Source organism: Kogia breviceps, chromosome 19 (genome assembly GCF_026419965.1).
Source record: "Kogia breviceps isolate mKogBre1 chromosome 19, mKogBre1 haplotype 1, whole genome shotgun sequence".
NCBI classification, from domain to species: Eukaryota; Metazoa; Chordata; class Mammalia; order Artiodactyla; family Physeteridae; genus Kogia; species Kogia breviceps.
In genome coordinates, this window is record NC_081328.1 from 12,359,222 (window position 1) to 12,377,626 (window position 18,405).

The following is an 18,405-nucleotide window of genomic DNA, read 5'->3' on the forward strand; positions in this document are numbered from 1 at the left end:
CTTCACCTGTGCCCTGATTGGCATGGGGAAGCTGGGGGCGGGCTCATTAGAAGCTGGGCATCCTCTGTGATTGGTTAGGGAGCATATTTGGTTTTCTCTGCTTGGCCCTAAGTTGTAAGTGGGGACAAGAATCGGGGAAGCTGATCAAGTTCTGCCCATTTGTGACATTGTCCCAGGGGTTACTGTTTGGCTTCCTGGACCATTCGCTAGAGACGCGGTCTGATTTCCTACAAGTCTGACTTGTCGCTAGCAGGCTGGCTTCTTGGGCTGGTTACTGTAGGTAATAGGAAGGTTTCCTGGGCTGGTTACGGCAGATGGAGGGTCAGAGTTCTGTTTTTCTCTGTGGCTTGGCATTGCCTATCTGTATCTTCAGTCGCTCATATGACAACAGATTCCTACATGCAAACTGACGATGGTGAAGCCATGCGGAATGAACAGAGCATTCTAGGTGAGCCCAAAGCAGGGAGAATCCCACTTAGCTTGTGCCGAGTCTGAAGAACAGGTAAGAATCGGCAGGCAGAAGAGGGAAGGAGGGGCTTTCCAGGTGGAGGGGACAGCACGACCCAAGGCCTGGAGATGGGAGAGACTGCGGCAGACACAAGGTTGGGCTGGTGACAGGAAGTGAATGTCGGCTTAGGACCCGGGGCGCTGGACAGAGAAGGGCCACAGCCATTTGGAGTGATAGAGTCAGTTGGAGAAGCTAGAGGGGAGAAAGGGTGAAGGCAGGAGATCAGCGACGGGCAGCTGCACCCTCGGGAGGGAGTTTCGAAGGTGGAAGCTGCGGGACTTGGTGAACGGGACTCAAGGGAAGAGGAAAAGGCAGGGTCCAGGTTTCTTGCAGACGGGGAGGAGTCGGGGGTCACTGAGAAGGTGACCCAGGGAGAGGGGAGGAGGTTTGGAGGGGGCGATGTTTGTTCGGGGAATGCTGACGATTTGGAAGAGTCTGAGCCACCCCAGGGCACATGCATGGAGCTCTTGGTGATTCGGTTTTGGAGCTAGGAGCGAGCTAAGGGGGGGATGAATTTGCATGGGTCATGGTGGCCCCCCAAGGACTGTGGGTAGTATGGGAAGAGGAAGAGGTGCCCGTGACAGGGGCTGAGAGGAATGTCCAGAGTAGACCTGAGTTGCAGGAGACCCGGGAGAGAGCTGTGTCAAGGAAATTGCAGGGCGGTAGGGAGGAGATTTCAAGGGGAACTTTGCCCCCAGGGGCAATTGAGTGAAGAGAGAGACTGGAAATGGTTGGGTTTGGGCAAAAGCAGGGAGTTTGTGCATGAGAAGTGGGTGGAATCCCAGGTGCAGGGGCCGGAAGGGAGAGGAAGTGGGCCAACTGCTGGGAGAGAGAGTTTTCAAGCCGTTTGCCTCTGACGTGCCTCTGACGGGAGAAGAGAGGAGGTCGCTGCAGGCGATTTGGGTTTGGCAGGTTTTGTTGTTCAGTGGGAGAGACTTGAGCGAGTCTATAGGCGGAGAGGGAGCAGTCGGTAGTGGGGGTTTAGGGGTGAGGAAGTGGAGATGCCGGCTAGGGGGCAACCCAGGCAGGGAGGCGGCTGTCAGAAACCACGGCCTCGGGCAGAATCAGGCTGCAGGTGGGGTTGCACCAGCCCACAGGGTGTTTTGTTTCTGGTTGAATTTGCTGCCAAACAATTGCATGTGAAAATCCTGATTCCCAGTCTCTGGGAAAATTGAATGACCTGATAACCCAAAGGCCCCCCCCTTTCCCGCAGGGCAGCAGTGGCAGGAGCCTGGGCCTCTCCAGATGGGCGTGGCTTCCAGGTGGCCACCTGTACATCCTACCTGTTCATCTCACCCTTTAGTGTTTCCTGTTTGGCCGCCCGCCCGTGTAGGCATTTGAATTGAAACCTTGGGGTGAGGAGAGGCGAGAAGGCAGGAGGCCTGATGTGGGAGGATGCTGATAAGGTGGGGGGGTCAGGCCCAGAGGCCAAGGGTAGCGATCTGGGGAGACAGCGGATGGTTTGGAATGGCCACTGAGGAGAAAGAGATGAAGCTGTGAAGGCCGCATGGTTTGATGCTGGCGCAGCTGCCGTTCTTGGGATCAGCTAAGATTGTGAACCAGGGACCTGCAGGTCCAACTTACATCCCTGGGTGATGGAATAGGTGCTGGAGGGAGGGGAGGGCATGAAGGAGGCTGCTCTGTCCTCCAGGAGCCTCCACAGCCATCTCAGTGTCCTTTGGCTCTGTTAGTGGGTCTGCGTCGTCCCCAAGACTCGGGGCCACACAGACAGGGCCCCAGAAGACAGCCTGCCCTCCTCTGTCCCAGGGATCCTTGCAGGCTGGGAGCATGCAGGGAAGCCCCACGTGGCACAGGAGGGACACAGGCCCAGGAGAGCCCTGCGTTGAGAAGTTGGAATGCTCCCGAGACTCCGGGTCAGAACCATCTCCCATCCTCTGCAGCAAGCCTTCAGGACACACATCCCCCGCCCCACAGCTCTCCTCCCTTTGAAGTCTCTTGTGGCTGCACCTCTGTGGCTGGTTCTCTCAGTCACCCAGGGTGGGGCTTGCTCTCGACAGGAGAGGGGTGTCTCATCCCGGAGCCTCCCCGGGGAACGGCTCTCAGCACGCACCTCAAGATTAAAACATCCCGTCCACGCCCTCTGCGGGAATGCTCTCATCTGCGTCTTATTGGGAATGGTGTGCGTTTGCACACATGTCACTGTATCACATAGAGCCGGAATGTAATTAGGCGATGTTGGGGAAAAATTCCATCTCTCTCCCGGGAATATTGGAATAATGAGCCATCACAGAGGACCGAGGAGGCTGGTGGGGGCCTGCTGACCTGAGCCAAAGGCTCAGATCGTTCATTAGCTCTGGAGGTGCTCCTGATTTGTTCCCCATCCCGGCTGCATAAACGAGCCGGCCGGATCCTGAGCAGGAAGCCGGAGCTTTCGTGAAGAGCCTGAAAGGGCGCTCTGAGCTTTGAAGCAAGAAAGCGAGCAAGTCTTCCCTCTCTGGGGTTGGGGGAAGATGCAAGCCACAGCCCTCCACGGTGGCATGTGGCCATTTGATAAACCGAGTCCAGGTGAGGGCGGAAAATCCTGGGGCAAAGGAGCCAGACTTCCTGGAGAGTGGGCTGCGCGAGAGTGGCTGGCGGAGCTGAGGGCAGGAAGGCCCACCGGGGCCCGGGGTTGGGCGGAGAGGGGCCCGGGGTCTAACCTGATCCTTGGTGCCCTATAGGATCAGCTCAAAACCTGATCCTATGGGGCACCAAGGGACAGAAAAGGTTGGGCACAGCTCAGGGGCAGCAGGGGGGCCTTCGGGGTGGTGGGAGGTTGGGATCCGGCAGGGGCAGCCCGGACAGGCCCATCTGGCAGAGGGAAGAGAGGGTGGGGGCACCGCCGTCCACAGACAGGATAATGGCTCCCGCCTTGCAAACAACTGAATTTGCCCTCCCGAGCCTCCTGGCTTTGGGGAAGGGCCTCTTCTCCTGGGAGCTCAGCTGGACTCCCAGAGTCACGGGGCCTGGGTCAGCTGGGCCTGATTCGATCAGGAGAAATGAAGGACATGAGGCCCACAGACAGCCCAGTGTCCAGAGGGGCCACTGGCTCAGCCCAGAAAGATAAGGCCGGGGAGGGCCCGTTGGGGGCGCCCAGGTCCATCCTAGCTCTGCCTCCATCCTGGGAGCCCCCCATCCTTGAAACACAGTTGAGAAGTGTCTGTAATACACATCACCATCTCCTCCCACCTTCCCATGTCTCTGAAAGGTGGCTGAGGATGACTCACAATCAGAAAACTTGGAACCAGTCTGTTTTCCTCTGCATCTGTGCGGGTGTCCAGCACATGCTAGGTGGGGGGAGAAGAAACAAATGAAAAAGACTCCATTCTTTCTTTACTCTCAGTACTTTGCATCTTGTATCAAACCCAACTCCCAGACATATATTGTGTCTCCTCTCTGTGGGAGGCTAGTGAAACAGTTAGGGGACAGGGACTTCCCTGGTGGTGCAATGGTTAAGACTCTGCGCTCCCAATGCAGGGGGCCTGGGTTTGATCCCTGGTCAGGGAACTAGATCCCACATGCATGCAACAACTAAGAGTCCGCATGCCACAACTAAGGAGCCCACGCGCCGCAGCTAAGACCCAGTGCAACCAACCAACCAACCAACCAACCAACCGAACAAACAAACAAACAAAAAAAGGGGGCAAATTGCAAACCAGAGGAGACATCATAGGACTGCAAGCGGGACATGCTGTCTCATGCCTCCAGGCCTTTGGTCATGCCGTTCCTTCCACGTGGATGCCCTCCCTCTTCCCCCTTGAAGGCCAGGGAAGATTCTACTCCCCCTTGGAGGCCACCTTCCCACTGTGACCCCTCCACTACCTGGCAGCACTGCTGGTTCCCACCCTCCTCCATGTCTCTATAAGCATCTTTGAGGCTTCATCACGGTGCTGATGATGCACTTGTTAACTCAATATGCAAATAATCATTGACCACCTCCCAGGTGCCTGGCGCTGTCCTGGGGGTTGGGACACCACAGGGAACAAGCAAACGAGGGGAAAGACAATGAACACGTAAACAAAAAATAAACAAGAGTGTTGAGTGCTAAGAAGGAAATAGAGTAGCGCACTTCTGCAATCAAGAGTGATTGGGGTGGGTAGCAGCGTCTGCTTTAGACAAGGAGGTGATGCTGGGGCTGAGGCCTGAATGCTAAGAGGGAGGTGGTCCTGCAAGGGCCTGGGGCAGAGCGGTTCATGCAGGAACAGTCAGCACTAAAACTCTAAGGCAAACATATTGTATCATTACATTTGCATGAAACATCGGGGATAGGTGAATCCAGAGAGACGGAAAGCAGATTACTGATTGCCAGGGGCTGGATGGGGGGGAGGCAGATGGGTGTGACTGCTAATGGGTATGGGGTTTCCCTTTGAGATGATGAAAATGTTCTAGAACTAGCTAGTAGTGATGGTTGCACAACATTGTGAAGGTACTAAATGCCACTGAATTGTACACGTTGAAATGGCTCAAATTGGGAATTCCCTGGTGGTCCTGGTGGTTAGGACTCCACGCTTCCACTGTAGGGCATGGGTTCGATCCCTGGAACTAAGATCCCGCATGCCACGCGGTGCGGCACCCCCCCAAAAAAAAAGCACACCACCACCACCAACAACAACAAAAATAAAATGGCTCAAATGGTACGTTTTATGTTCTGTGTATTTCCCCATAAAACCAAACAAAACAGCCAAGGCAAGAATGAGCTTGCTGTGGTTTAGGAACAGAAAGGCCAGTGTGGGGAAAATGGTAGAGGATGGGGGAGGTGATGGGAGGTGGTCATGAGGATGTTATGGGTTGGTAAAGAAGTTTGCATTTTATTCTAGTGCAATGGGGGAGCCAATGGAAGTTTTCAAGCAGGAAAGGAACAAGACAGCACTTACCATTTTTAAAGATCCTGTGGCTGTGTGGGCCGTGGGTGGTGATGGGACCGAAATAAAAGCAGGGAGATCAGATGAGGAAGCCACTGCTGTGGTCCAGAGGAGAGATGATGGTGGCCTGGGACAGGGTGCGGGCCACGGGGATGGAGTGATGAGAGAACAGATTGAGGATTTATTTTGAAGGTAGAACCAAGGGGACTTGACGGATTAAAGGGATCAGAGAATGAGGGAAAGGGAAGAATGGAGAATGCCATTTACATTTTCAACTTGAGCAACTAAAAGGATGGAGTTGGCGTTTTACTGAGATGAGGAAGCCTGTGTGGGGAACACCTTTAGGGCACACAGAGTTTGAGCAGCTTGTTAGATACCCACGAGGCAGTGTCAGGTGGGCCATTGGATGGGCTGGTCTGATCTTCACCCACCCCCACCCCGTGGAGATGGTATTTAAAACCTGGCCCTGGGTGACCCCGCCCTGGGGATTGGTATGGACTTGGAAGAGAGAAGATCCCAGGGCTGTGCCCGGGGAATCAGGCTGTGTAGAGATCAAGCGGAGGAAGAGCCCCCAGCACAGCAGACCAAGAAAAGCAGCCAGTAAGGCAGGAGACAAAAACAGCTGAGCCCTACCTCTGAAGTGAAGGAAGTGTTTCCAGGAGGGAGGGCCAACACTGTCCAGTGCTGCTAAGAGGATAAATAGATGAGGACAAAGGCGTTATCTTAGGATTTCACAGTGTGATTACAGGTCGGCCTCCCTGTGAGTCTGAGCGCCCGGCACATATTAGGTGCTTATTTAAAGGCTGGAGGACTTGAAATGAGCATGTTCTGCACTATGAGGCATAGATTGCCCAGAGCATAGGGGTTCGAGCTAGAAACCAGGTATTTATCAAGGGGAAGTGGCTGAGGGGCATGGGCCACCAGGGAGCCATTGTCACAAGGAGGCGGGGGGAGGCCGGGGAGCCCAAGGAGCACAGGATTCCAGTTCGCCCGCTGGCACATTTTGAGAAGGCCTTCCTTCCACTTCTTCTCCCCTTTTCCTCTCAGGAGGTGATTCATATTTCAATATATTCCAGCTGAAAAAGGATCAGATTTTGAGCAGGTGGTAAGTCAGTACACGGAAATTTGATATATTTTGACTAATGCAGTTTGAAATTTGAAAACTGCAGACAATTTTATTCAGGATCCATTTTTATACCAACTCATTATTGGGGGGGGGGAGGCAAGATTGCAGGTTTCCGGCTGGGGGGAATGTGTGAACCCAGGCCCGTCACCACTAAGCCCCACTATGTAGGTTTGACCTGGTCGGCCAGCCAGGCCCAGCCAGCGTGCTGCCTACTTGCTGCCTCAGCGGCCTCACTTCCGGAAATGCTTTCTTTAGCCGCCCCTTTCAAGCATCCCCCTGGGGTTACTAGTCCAATTGAATCTGACCTTCAGCCCCACCTCTGTTGCACCAGCTCCAGCAATTCCCCGGGGCTGGCACTTAAGACGAGTTTTGTGATACAGACGATGGTATTACACAGAATTTCCCCTTCCTTCCGCATCTGCCTTGTCCATTTCCCCAGCCTCATGAGTCTGAAGCTGGAGGAGACAGGGGCAGGTATGAAGTTATTGTCCAGGGAGCAAGGACACAAGTTTGTGGGAGGTGGGGTATCTGCCTTTTGCGGTGGGGGAGGGTCCCTGAGGGGGCAGTGGCCTCAAAGGAGAGAGAGCTCTCCCCCATCACTGGATGCCAGATCCATCTTGGTCTGGGTCCTGACTCCACCATCTTGGGTAAATCCACTACACTTTGTTGAGCCTTATGTTTCTCAACTGTAAAACAGGGATATGAATACCTTCATGATAATTTGGGGAGAACATCCGATGAGTGTATGTGGATGCCCCCAGGATGGTACGTCTGGCACACAGGAGGCATTCAACACACGTTCATCTCCTTTGCTTCCCCACCCCAGAGGTCTCCTCTTCGTATGAGACACACAGCTTTCGTCTCTTTAGTAGCTCACAGCCTAGTTGGGAAGACAAACAAAGCAGAGTGTCGAGTCTCTGAAAGCCCCCATGGGTGGTGACTTTCTGGGTGCAGAACTTAAGGCTCTTACGGGTTAACCTTTCTGGAAGGTGACTTATCGTCGTCTGTCAAGAGGACTTGGACCATGAACCTCTGATTAAGGGAAAGAGTGAAAAATTTGGATAAAGCTTTATGCATAAAGATGTTCATTCCAACATTATTTAGTTTTAATTTAACTGCTTCTTAAAAGAATCTATAGGTACATTCACATGGCAATAAATCGAAAGTTCCTGACAGGTATACAGGTGAAGTTCCCCTCACCCTAGTCCCTAAGCTTCCAGGAGAACCTCCCAGGAGGCAACTGATATTATCAGTTTTGCCATGATAATTTATAACAGTGAAAAATGAAAAACAATCTAAATGTTTCACAGATAAATAAATTATCTTCTCTCCATTCACTAGGATACTCGGCAGTCTCTAAAAACCGTACCTGTTACCACACCTTCTTTTGTCACTTAACTGTGTGTTGCCTCTGGCCCCAGGCCCTCAGCACATGCTGTTTCCTCTGTCTGGAATCCCCAGCCATCCCACTGGAGTCCTTCTCAATCTTCAAACTCCCAGCCCTCTCACCCCCACGAACTAGGGGAGCCTCCACAGCTCTCCCGGCTACCTGGATCTCTCTCCCTGTACTCCTCCTTACAGGCTGTGCTTATATATGGATGTGGCCGTTTGATGAGTGTCTGTTTCCCCATCAGACAGTATTCTCCTGGAGGATGGGGTCAGTCTGTCTGCTGGGCTCCCTGTGGCTGCCTTAGAGCAGAGCCTCACAGATGGAGGCACCTGGAGATCTGCTGAATGAATGAATAAGTTAAGCAGAAAAGGCAGGATACAGAGCTGCTTATATAGCATGATCCCAATTTTATTGCTTTAAATAAAATTTTTATTTAAATTTTATATATCCCTACGTAAATGAAGGAAGTCTCATAAGAAGGTACAGCAAGGCACTGTGGATGGTTGTCAAGGGTAATGGGATTGTGGTGATTTTTCCTTTTTAGTTCCATGCTTTTCACATTTTCCACAATTAGCAAGTATTACTTTAAAATTAAAACAAATGATCAAGAGTGACTTTAAAGAAAAAACTTGTGGTGGAAAATAGGGTTTGGGGGACACCGGGAAGCCCGTGCTACCTGGGCTAAAGCTCTCTGGGGAAGGGTCAGAGACTGGCATGTGCTGGTGGCTGGCCAGACTAGGGCCCCTGAAGAAAGTACGGGGCCCTACCAACAGAGAGGAGGAAGCAGTTCAAGGCCTGGGACCTGAGATTCTCAGCTAAACTTGGCGGGGTATATTTTTTTTTTTTGCATGATTTATTTTTTTTATTAAATAGCAAATGCAAGCATATATAAGGTACAGCGAATATGAAAGTAAACATCTCTGAGTCTGCTGCTCAGTTTCACACACAGAACACCACAGATCCATTTGAAGCATTCCCTGCCGAGTGTCTTAAGTAGCCAGTCAAGATAGATTCTGCAAAAGGGTCAAGAGAGCAAGGTTTGTGAGGTGAGACCTGAAATGCCTGGTAAACTCAGTTATCCTCTTCGGCATGAGGTCCCTACCCTGGGGTCCTCCAGCGGCTAAAACTTATTGGATGTTATATATTGTATATGTTTACCCACTATAAGCCATCTCAGCTAACTAAAGCACCTGGTTTCCTCGCTTTGGGCTAGAATTACATCAGCTAAATCATTCATTCATTCATTCACTCACCAGTTATGCACAGATAAGCTCCATGTACCAGGCACCAATTGGACACCCCAGTAGTTCCACACCTCTGGTGGTGAAGGCAGGTGACTTTGAGTGGGGAGTGCAGTGAGAGGCAAAGCGCTGAGGAAGGAGGACGGTCTAACCCAGAAGGTAGGGTCTGGCCAGTGTATTTCTACTCCCTGGGGGTGGGAAAAATAGAAGTTGGTCTGAAAGTACAAACTTTCAGCTATAAGATCAATAAAGTCTGAGGATCTAAAATGTAACATGACTAATAGAGTTGACATGCTATGTTGTGTAATTAAAATTTTTAAGAGAGTAAACTTAAATGTTCTCATGAAATTATATGTCTATGTTTTATATATAACTTATGTTTGTATAGAACACATATATAAACACACATAATTATCATGATGTACGCTTCAAATATATTACAATTTTATTGGGCAGTTATGTCTCAATAAAGTTGAAAAGAAAACACAGAAGGTAGGGTCTGTGGAGGCTTCCTGGAGCAGGTCCTGTGTGAGCCACCAAGGCATGCATGTACCTGGAACATAAGGTACACTTCTTTGGATGCAAGCTGGAGAAATCTAGTCTGGCTGACTAAAGCAGAAGAAGAACTCATCAAAAGGTATGTTAGTTAGGACACTTTGGCTGTGAGTAATTGAAAGCCCAACGAGAAGAGGATTTATTACGTCACATACCAAGAAGTTTGCAGATCCCAGGATTGGTGGACTCATATGTTCCACAAGGTCATGATGGATCCAGGTTCTCTCCATCTTGATGCTCTGTAGTCTTTGCCGAGGTGGCTTTGATCTTTAGGCTGGTCCCCTTAAGGTTGAAAGGTGGTGCCTCAGCACCATGCATTTCATCCTCAGCCAACCACACTCAGAGGCAGGAAAAGAGAACATCCCTTCCTTGTGCTTCTTTTGAAGAGGAGGACACATTTTCCCAGAAGTCTCTCAGCAGATTATCTTTGTGTCTTATTGGTCAGAATGGAGTCACATGCTCCTGTTTAAACCAATCACTGACAGTGGAGTAGAGGAATAAAGTCCCACTTCCTGGGCTGGGGAGGAGCCTGGCTCCTCTAGAGCGGGTGGCTGCCTGAGAGCTGAAGAGAATTTGGATCCTGATAGCCAAGAGGAAGGGTGTTGGATGGACCTCTGCAGAAAGAAAATGGGACCCAAAGGAGAAGCTGAACAGCCCAGCTCTGGGGAGGGCAGGGACCAAGGAGGCCCTGGGGGTCTTAGTGGAAAGAACTCCTGGGGCAGTGTCCTCAGGACAGCCCCACCAGGGTGAAGCAGCCGAATCACTCTGCTTCATGTTCAGGTTCAAATTCCTAATTGGCTGAGCCAGGTTGATTGCCCTGCCTCCTAAATCACCTGCAATGAGGGAGGGGTGGTCCCCCCACCCCACCCCCAGGGAACTTAGGGTGCTGCTGCCACAAGAAGGCAGGGAGAGGGGAGTGAGTCAGGGAGAGTGGGAATCAGGAGAGCAGGGCCAGACCATGGATGGGCTTAGGAGCCATGCTCAGCTGGAGGGACCTCACATTTGTGAGAATTCTTATTTGCAAGCAACGGACACCTGCCTTGACTAATGTAAATAAAAGGCAAATTTATTTAAAAGATACTGGGTCATTCACAGAATCTCCCAGAGGGTTGGGGACTCCCCAGGTAGGAACAACGCCCCAAGTGAAGCAAAGACACCTCCAGCGGGCACCTGCAGTGTTCCCGCCACAGTCCCTGCCCCCGTTGGCTCTGCCACCGCTGCCATCCCGGCAAGCGTGGATCCTGCTCGGGCCCCTGCTCATCTGCCTCACTAACTCCTAGCTCAGAAGTCTAGGGTAGCTGTGTCGAGGGGGCAGAGCCCAGGCCCTGGGCCCTGCCGGAGCTGCAAGGGAAGCTGGGAAAGTGAGGGATGGACCTTTTCAGCTTCCACAAGGAGGGAAGGCCTTATTCACATAAACTGGGAGATCTCCCAAGTACAGGAAGCGGGTTTAGCGGCTGGGTGACCGGAAGGAGTGACAGATGTCCACAACATACTATCCTGAAGGCATCTGGGGAGACTGTCAGCTCATGGAGGCCAGGAACTGGGTCTTTTGTCCCCAGAGCCCTCCTGACACGGTGCCTGGCCAGAGGAAAAGGGGTGGAGTAAATATTTACTGAGCTAATGTGCTGTCAGCAGGGGAGTGATGTGAGCAGGCTTCACTGGAGGGGCCAGACAGCCCCACCTGTCCAGCTAGAGGCAAGGAGAACTTGGGCAGGGGCTGGGGCAGTGGGTGTGCAAACACTTTCTGTTTCATTGTCTCCACAGACCTCTCCTGTGACCGGGGTGGTTTGATTTCCTACCACACAGAGAGCCTGTTTCATTCTGTCTTCTTCCTCCTAAAACTCCCACCCTCTTCCCTACCTTCGCTCTCAGCTGATGACCCCCACTTACCTCCTGGAAAGAATAGAAGCCCACGGAGGCTAACTCATCGTCTCCTCTGAATATATCGTATTCCGTCCTGTTACAGCGTGGGAGGTGTTCCCTTGGAGCTCTGGATCTTTGTCTCTTTGGCCCTCTCACTCCTAACGCATCAGTTTTTCTCTCTCTTTCCTCCTGGATCATCCCCAGGAACGTGCAAACAGATTCTAGTTTCTTCCATCTTAAAAAACAAACAACCTCCCTGGACCCCACGCCCCTCCAGGTCCTGCCCAGAACGGGGATGATCGATACCCCGGATGTGAGCTCTGAAGGCCTTTCACAGGCAACATGGAAGGGGCAGCTGTTCCGGGGACTCGGAACAAGGGCTCCTGGTGGAGAGTGCCTCACCTGCTTCTCAAAGGCTGGGTCCCGTCTTCTGTTTTGTGTCACCCAATGCCAGAGCCTTCAGGGATTGGTAGAGCACTGCCCACCGCTCCCTCTCCCTCACACCCCCCTCAGGGACTCCCTAAGCAGGCATCTCAATAGACACTTGCCCCTGAGGACTGCCCCACCCCCACAGAGGTTCCCAGCCCCACTGATTACACCGTAGATACCACGTGGGTGTCAGTGGGCGTGTCTGGTTGCAGGTGGGCCCACAGGTTTCTGGGGTTTGAGGGAAGGGAAAGTTGGTTCCACAGGGTGGAGGCAGAGCCCAGAACCTTCTCAAAAACTACGGGAAGGTCTGGCTCTCAGAGGCCCTCGCCCTCAGCCTTGGAGTCTGGGCTGCCACAGCCCAGGTTCTGGGGCTCCCAGAAGCAGATCTGAGTAACAGTGGACACATATTATGAGCCCCAGGGGAGCTTCACGAGGTGAAGGTAGAACTCACATGCCCTGGACTTTGTGCAGAGAGCTGGCAGGTCCAGGTGTGGGGGGATGGACTGGGAGAGAGGGCCAAGTACAGGGGTCAAGACCCCGTTCCCACCTGCTAAGCCCTGGGGCAGCCAAGGCCTGGCAGGGAACTTGAACTTGAGCTCTGACTCGGTATCTGATCTATCGGGTCTCTCTGCCAAGCCTCTGGGGTCTGGGAGCACCAGGGTGAGTGGGACGAAAGCCAGGGTCCACGGGGGAGGGGGTACAGCAGCTCCCTTTGATGCAGTAGCTGTAACGCAATCATCAGCCTTGGAAGCACCCCCCCTGCAGCTGAACCTGGTACTGGTTCAAGGCACAGCCTCACTGAGTGCTGCCGACACCCAAGAAGGCAGATGCTCTGACTCCCAGTTCCCGGACTAAGAAACTGAGGCTGTGGAGCTTTACTGACCTGCGTGAGCTTGTCCAGCTGATACGTGCTCCCACTGAGGCTGGTCCCAGGCCCAGGCAGTTCATGGATACAGAGCTGCCTGTGCCGGCCTCTGGTGTCCCCCCACCTCCCCTGCCCATGCAGGGACCCCCGAAGCGAGGAGGTGGTAGACACGGGTAGGCAAAGGATAGGGGAGCCCAAGTTTGCTCCAACAAGGCCCCCTGAGAGCTCAGCAGCCCCATTAGCACGGCGTTCCTGGCCAGGCCTGCTCGGACTAGCCGCAGCAGATGAAAGCCGGAAGGTTATTCCAACAAGGGGCCGCCCACTTCCCAGCTGAGGCTGATCCTGGTGTGCTGGAGGGGCTTGGAGTGGGTACGTAATTCAGCGTGTCAGGAGGAGAGCGTGAGCTATAGGCAAAGCCCAAGTGGGCGCTCAGATAAGACGGGGATGTCAAGGACGGGTGTGCCTCTCCCCGGAAGAGGGCCCTGATCCCTCTCCAGGGTGGAGTTCGGGATGCTCAGGATGAAAGCGTTGGGCGGCCAGCCCCTTTGATGGTCTCTAGACACAAGTGTGTGCTGACGTATGCACAGGCATGTATTCAGAGACGTGCACATGGCCATGTACACACACATAGATAAACACACACGTAGATAGATGTGCACAGATCCGCATACACACACACAGGCTCTGTCTAGGGCCCGGGCTGCAGGCACAGGGCCTGAGCTGTGGGTGTCTGGAGAACACTCACGCTTCATGCCTGCCTATTTATTCCCTCCCCATCCTGTGGCCAGAGGTTTTTGGGGGCTAGGGCACAGTCCTGGTCCCCAGGTAGGGTGACTAACATTTGTTTGGGACTTTCAGATATTAGCACTGAAAATCCTGTGTCCTGGGAACCCCCCGAGTCTCAGGCAAACCTGCTCTGGTCACCTGCCCCAGGCCCCAGGCAGGCCTGGTGTGTATCTTCCCTCCCAGAGCCCTCCTTACCACCTGTCACCTCTCTGCTGGCCAAGGATCCCTTGGGAGAGAGCCAAGGCTGAGTCTCTACTGTCACCCCGGAGGCCTCTGTGCTAATAAGAACCATTATGTTTATTGAGCACCTACTATGAGCCAGGCTCTGGGCCTAGGGTTTTCTTCTTGAGCACGTACTGTATGCCAGGCACTGTTCTAGGCCCTGGGGGTACAGCAGGGAATACACCAGACAAAACCATTGTCGTCATGGAGCTGCCCACTCAGTGAGGGGAGACAGAAAATAAACAAGATAAATAAATAAGTTATCTGGAGAGAATGAATATTATAGGGAAAAGTAAAACAAGGAAGGAGCCATTTAAAATAGGCTGCTGGGGAAGAATTCCCTAGCAGTCCAGTGGTTAGGACTCCGCGCTTCCACTGCTGAGGACTCGGGTTCAATCCCTGATCAGGGAACTAAGATCCCACAAGCCGAGCGGCATGGCCAAAATAACAATAACAATAACAATAAAATAAAATAGGCTGCTGGGGAAGGCCTCACTGAGAAGGTGACATGAGGAGGGACCTGAATGGTGAGGTGCCCTGCAGGTATCCTGGGAAGTGCTCCGGGCAGAGGGGACAGCACACACATATGCTGGAGCAGGACACGCCTAGCACTGAGAGGACCAGAGGGGGAGGAAAGCCCAGCTCTGTCCTGGATGGCTTCCTTGTCTCTGGGAAGTGGCCTGTACTTGGGTGTGGCACAAGGGACACCGTTGAGTGGCCCGAGGCGCCAGTCGCTATGTGAGCACAGCTGGCCTGGCCTGAGGCTGTTATCCAGCCAGCAGTGTCATCTCGTTAGCTTAGAGAGGAGCATCTGGCAAGACTGGGGCAGAAGGTGGGCAGGGAGCCGAGCCCAGGGCATGGGGAGGGCAGGCTGCAGAGGATTGACCACATGGCTGACCCGTCTCCAAGCCCCACGGAGCTGCCTGGGGGCTCCTGGGGATGCCAACCCATCGGGCTGTCCCTGCACAGGCGTAGGGAGGGGCAGGCACCAGACTCAGGTCAGGGTGAGGCCCAAGACCTTGAGGCCAGGGAGGACTGACCAGCCCTCGGATGAGGCTGCCCCACCTGCCCTGCTCACCAGCTGTGTGGCCTTGGTCGGCCACTCCCCTCTGTGGCTCATTTCCTCCTCTGTGAAATGGTGCGGCACCCGTGGGGTGTCATGAGGATCCCACGTAAAGAACCTGGTACTCAGGGCTGGGTCCTGTTTGGTTAGCTCCCTTCCTGCTTCCGGGTGCGGGGAAGCTACAGGACCCCTGCCATGCTGGCCATCTGGCCTGGGACAGGAGCAGGGGCCCTGTCAGTGCTGGTCCCAGTAGGGAGCTGTCTGGCCTCCCCAGCCCTGGGTGCCCCTCACCCAGCCGAGCTGTAGTTACAGCATCTTAGGGAGCTCTGGTTACTTAGAGGCTGAGAGAGGGCCTGCCACCTGCTTCCCCACCTCAGTACCTTTGCACATGCTGTGCCCTCTGCCTGGAATGCCCTTTCCACACATCCCACCGGGTCCAGCCCCTATCTTATGAATGGGCTGCTGAGTGGACTGGGTGAGGGGCCCACCCATGCACAGGCTACTCACCCCGGCCCCCACAGGTCCCTGCTCAGCAGAGGAGGGGTTTGGGGGTTTGTAGGAAGGAGGACATGAAAACAGTACCGGCTCTCTTTTCCTGCACATCCTTTGTGCTGGCAGGGGAGCAACGGGACTTTGTGGAGGAGATGGCACAAGGCAGCAGGCGCCTTCCCCATGCACACGCCTAGATGCCTGCTCTGGGCCTGGCACCTGCTGGACTGCCTGGTATTGAGACCCCCATCTGCTAGTCCATGAGGACCTGCCAAGTTCATCCCAGGCCCCTCCCCACCCCGGCACTCAGGATACTCCAGGACTCTGGCAGCAAGTGTTGAATGGAGGAGGGAATGAATGAGGCTGCAGAGATGTGTGTGAGCTCATGTGTGGGAGGCCAGGAGGTCTGGGAGCAGCTGAGCAGACAGTCAGGTGGATGCCCCTGGAGGAGTCGGAGGGAGCAGGGGGAGGAGGGGGTGGCAGAGGAGAACCTGAGGAAGTCCGGAGTCTGAGTCCCCGCCGCCTTGCTTTCTTCAGCCCCGTCAGGCAGAGCAACCCCCTTGCCCCCTCAAGAGGGGGCAAGGAGGCTGATGAGAGGAAGTGCAAGGCTTCTCCATGGAGACTTTTATTCCTGCTAACTTGCAATCTTAAAATGCACAGCAAAGGCACCGATGTCATTGTTAGTACATTAATCAGCAATCAACAGGTCGGGGCTCCCATTGACAACACAGAGGGGGCACAGGGGACACAGGAGGAGCCGTGGCGATGCAGTGCAGAGCCTGCCTGGGAAGAAACAGGCAGGGTGATGATCCATGGCCAGGGCACCCACTGGCTCAGGCAGGGGTGCCAGAGGCAGGTGGGATTGGCTGGGAGAGCTGGGCCAGGGCTGGCCTTGAAGATGGGACCAGCTTCCAGGGTGGAGAAGCAGACTCAGGTGAGACCCACCCCAGTGCCCAGTGGGAGGGGGCAGGGGTACCCTGCAAGGGCGGTTCCCCTGGCCCAGGTCCTGTGGCATCTGGACGGTACTGGAGGATGGAGAGCAGCTCTAGGCATCGGCTGGGGTCCCTGCCTTCTCCTGGGCCCCTCTCAGAGGAACAACAGCACAGTGGCTCCTGCCCTGGGTGCCACCTTTACACCACCCGCCCCCACCCCCGGTATCTGACCCCTCCCATCTGCTAAAGTGTGTTCATACGCCAGCTGCTAAGCCCACACCTAGATTTTTGTACAGTTGGCTCTTTTACCCAAACCATGGTCTTCACCTGTTTTCCCCTGGGCCCCAGCACCCCTGGGGGCACCTGCCTGAGGGAGGGGTGTGGCTCTTTGTGGAGCCGCCCCCCCCCCCAGCGCCCCGCCTCTCTGGGGACAACTTCAGAGACAAGCCACAGCAGCAGGCAGACGGGCTGTCTGCCCCACCCCAGGTCCGGGGACAGGAAAACTCCCCAAGGCCTCAGCAGGCAGGGCAGCTCTGAGGATCAGAGGAGTGTAAGCACTTTGTAAACACTATAAGCCGCACAGCGCGGGCGGTATTAGCACTGAGGCAGACACGGCTTCTCCTGCTCCCGCCGCCGTGAGCGGCTCTCCCTGCCTGACTTAAGGGAAGGAAACACCTTGTCTTTGCAGGACCCCAGGGCTTGGGGTCTGCCGTGGCCCTGTGGTTCCCACGAATGGCCCCAGCCCTGTCCCCTTCGGCACAGTGAGCACCCTCGAGCTCGGAGGGGCACCCTGGGCTCCGTCAGAGTGGCCGGGTGGGGGCACCGCCCTGGGGGCAGCCTGGGCGGGGCTGAGGAGCAGAGCAGAGCTGAGCGGGCGGACAGCGGGGGCAGCCTCTGAACCGGCAGCCGCTGTGGGCTGGGCCCTCCTGCCAGCCTGGGTGTTGGAGGCTCAAGGCAGTGGGCGGCCTCCCCGAGAGTCAGCTGGGGTTTGGGGCCCAGGCTCCTAGAGGGTCCTCACTGTCCTGTCTCCTCCTGCGGGCCCAGGGCCCCCCCTGGCCAGACCTAGGAGAGCAGTGGCGGACTGGAGGTCAGACTGCACACAGGCAGCGCCGGCATAGCCATCATCAACGACTCTTGTTACGCAGGGAGAAACTGAGGAGGCCCCCGCCCGGGGCCTGGCCTGCAGGCTGTCCGATGGTTTCAGTGACTGAAGCAGGGCAGGGGCCACACAGAGCGTGGCCCAGCCCAGAAAGGGACCTCACAGCTGCTCTGTCACCGCCACCACTGCCCAGATCATAACTGCTCTGAAATCGTGACCAAACACAATTATGCAAAAACCGCATCGTGTGCGATGATTTTTATGTGTTGGAAACGTTTGGTCAAAGCCGGGTGATTACAGGGGGACGGGAAGCAGCTGTTACTCTCTGGGAGCCCATCGCTCCCAACAGCTGGGAGTTGTCACTTTTTTATGACGCCGTTTCCGTGAGCAAAGAGGGAGTGGCAGTCGTGGTGAGGTCCACCTGAGCCCAGGCAGACGGCTGGGGTGGCGGCCGGCCTGAGGCTGGGAGCGGGGTTGGCCCGAGAGCGGCCAGGAGGGCTGGTTCTCTTGTTCAACACGCTCCTCAGCCAAACTGCCGCAGGTCCTCGGCTCTCCCCAGAGGCCTGGCTGGCCAAGCTAGAAGGGAAGGATCGGGAGGCCAACCTGGGCAGAGACGAGATGGCTGCCCGGCCCTGCAGGGTGGGGGTCGACAGGCCTGGAGCCCGTTCCCCCCAACACTGGCATACCTGCCAGGCTGCCTGGGGCAGCTGCGACCCTGGAAAAAGGCAGGTAATGAGGATCATCCATAATGAGGCTGCTCCGATAATGAGCGCGGGGCTGTTATCCGACCACGGGCTGGACACATCGAAAATAAATTATTTTAAGGATCCATTAACAAACGCCTAATTAACGCCCAATTAGAGGGAAGCTACAGGGGGAATGCTCGGACAATTGCTAGTCAGGGCCTAATTTGCAGCCACAGCCTGGGATCTCCAGCGAGGCAGGGAGAGGGGAGAGGCCGGAAGGCAGACCCCA

General features: G+C 54.8%; 1 protein-coding gene across 2 annotated transcripts in view; it reads left to right on the plus strand.

Moving 5' to 3' along the window:
- The window catches only part of RTN4RL1 (reticulon 4 receptor like 1), a 64,176-nt gene that overhangs the window by 41,835 nt on the left and 3,936 nt on the right, over positions 1-18,405 (plus strand). The gene's annotated exons all lie outside the window — the stretch shown is intronic.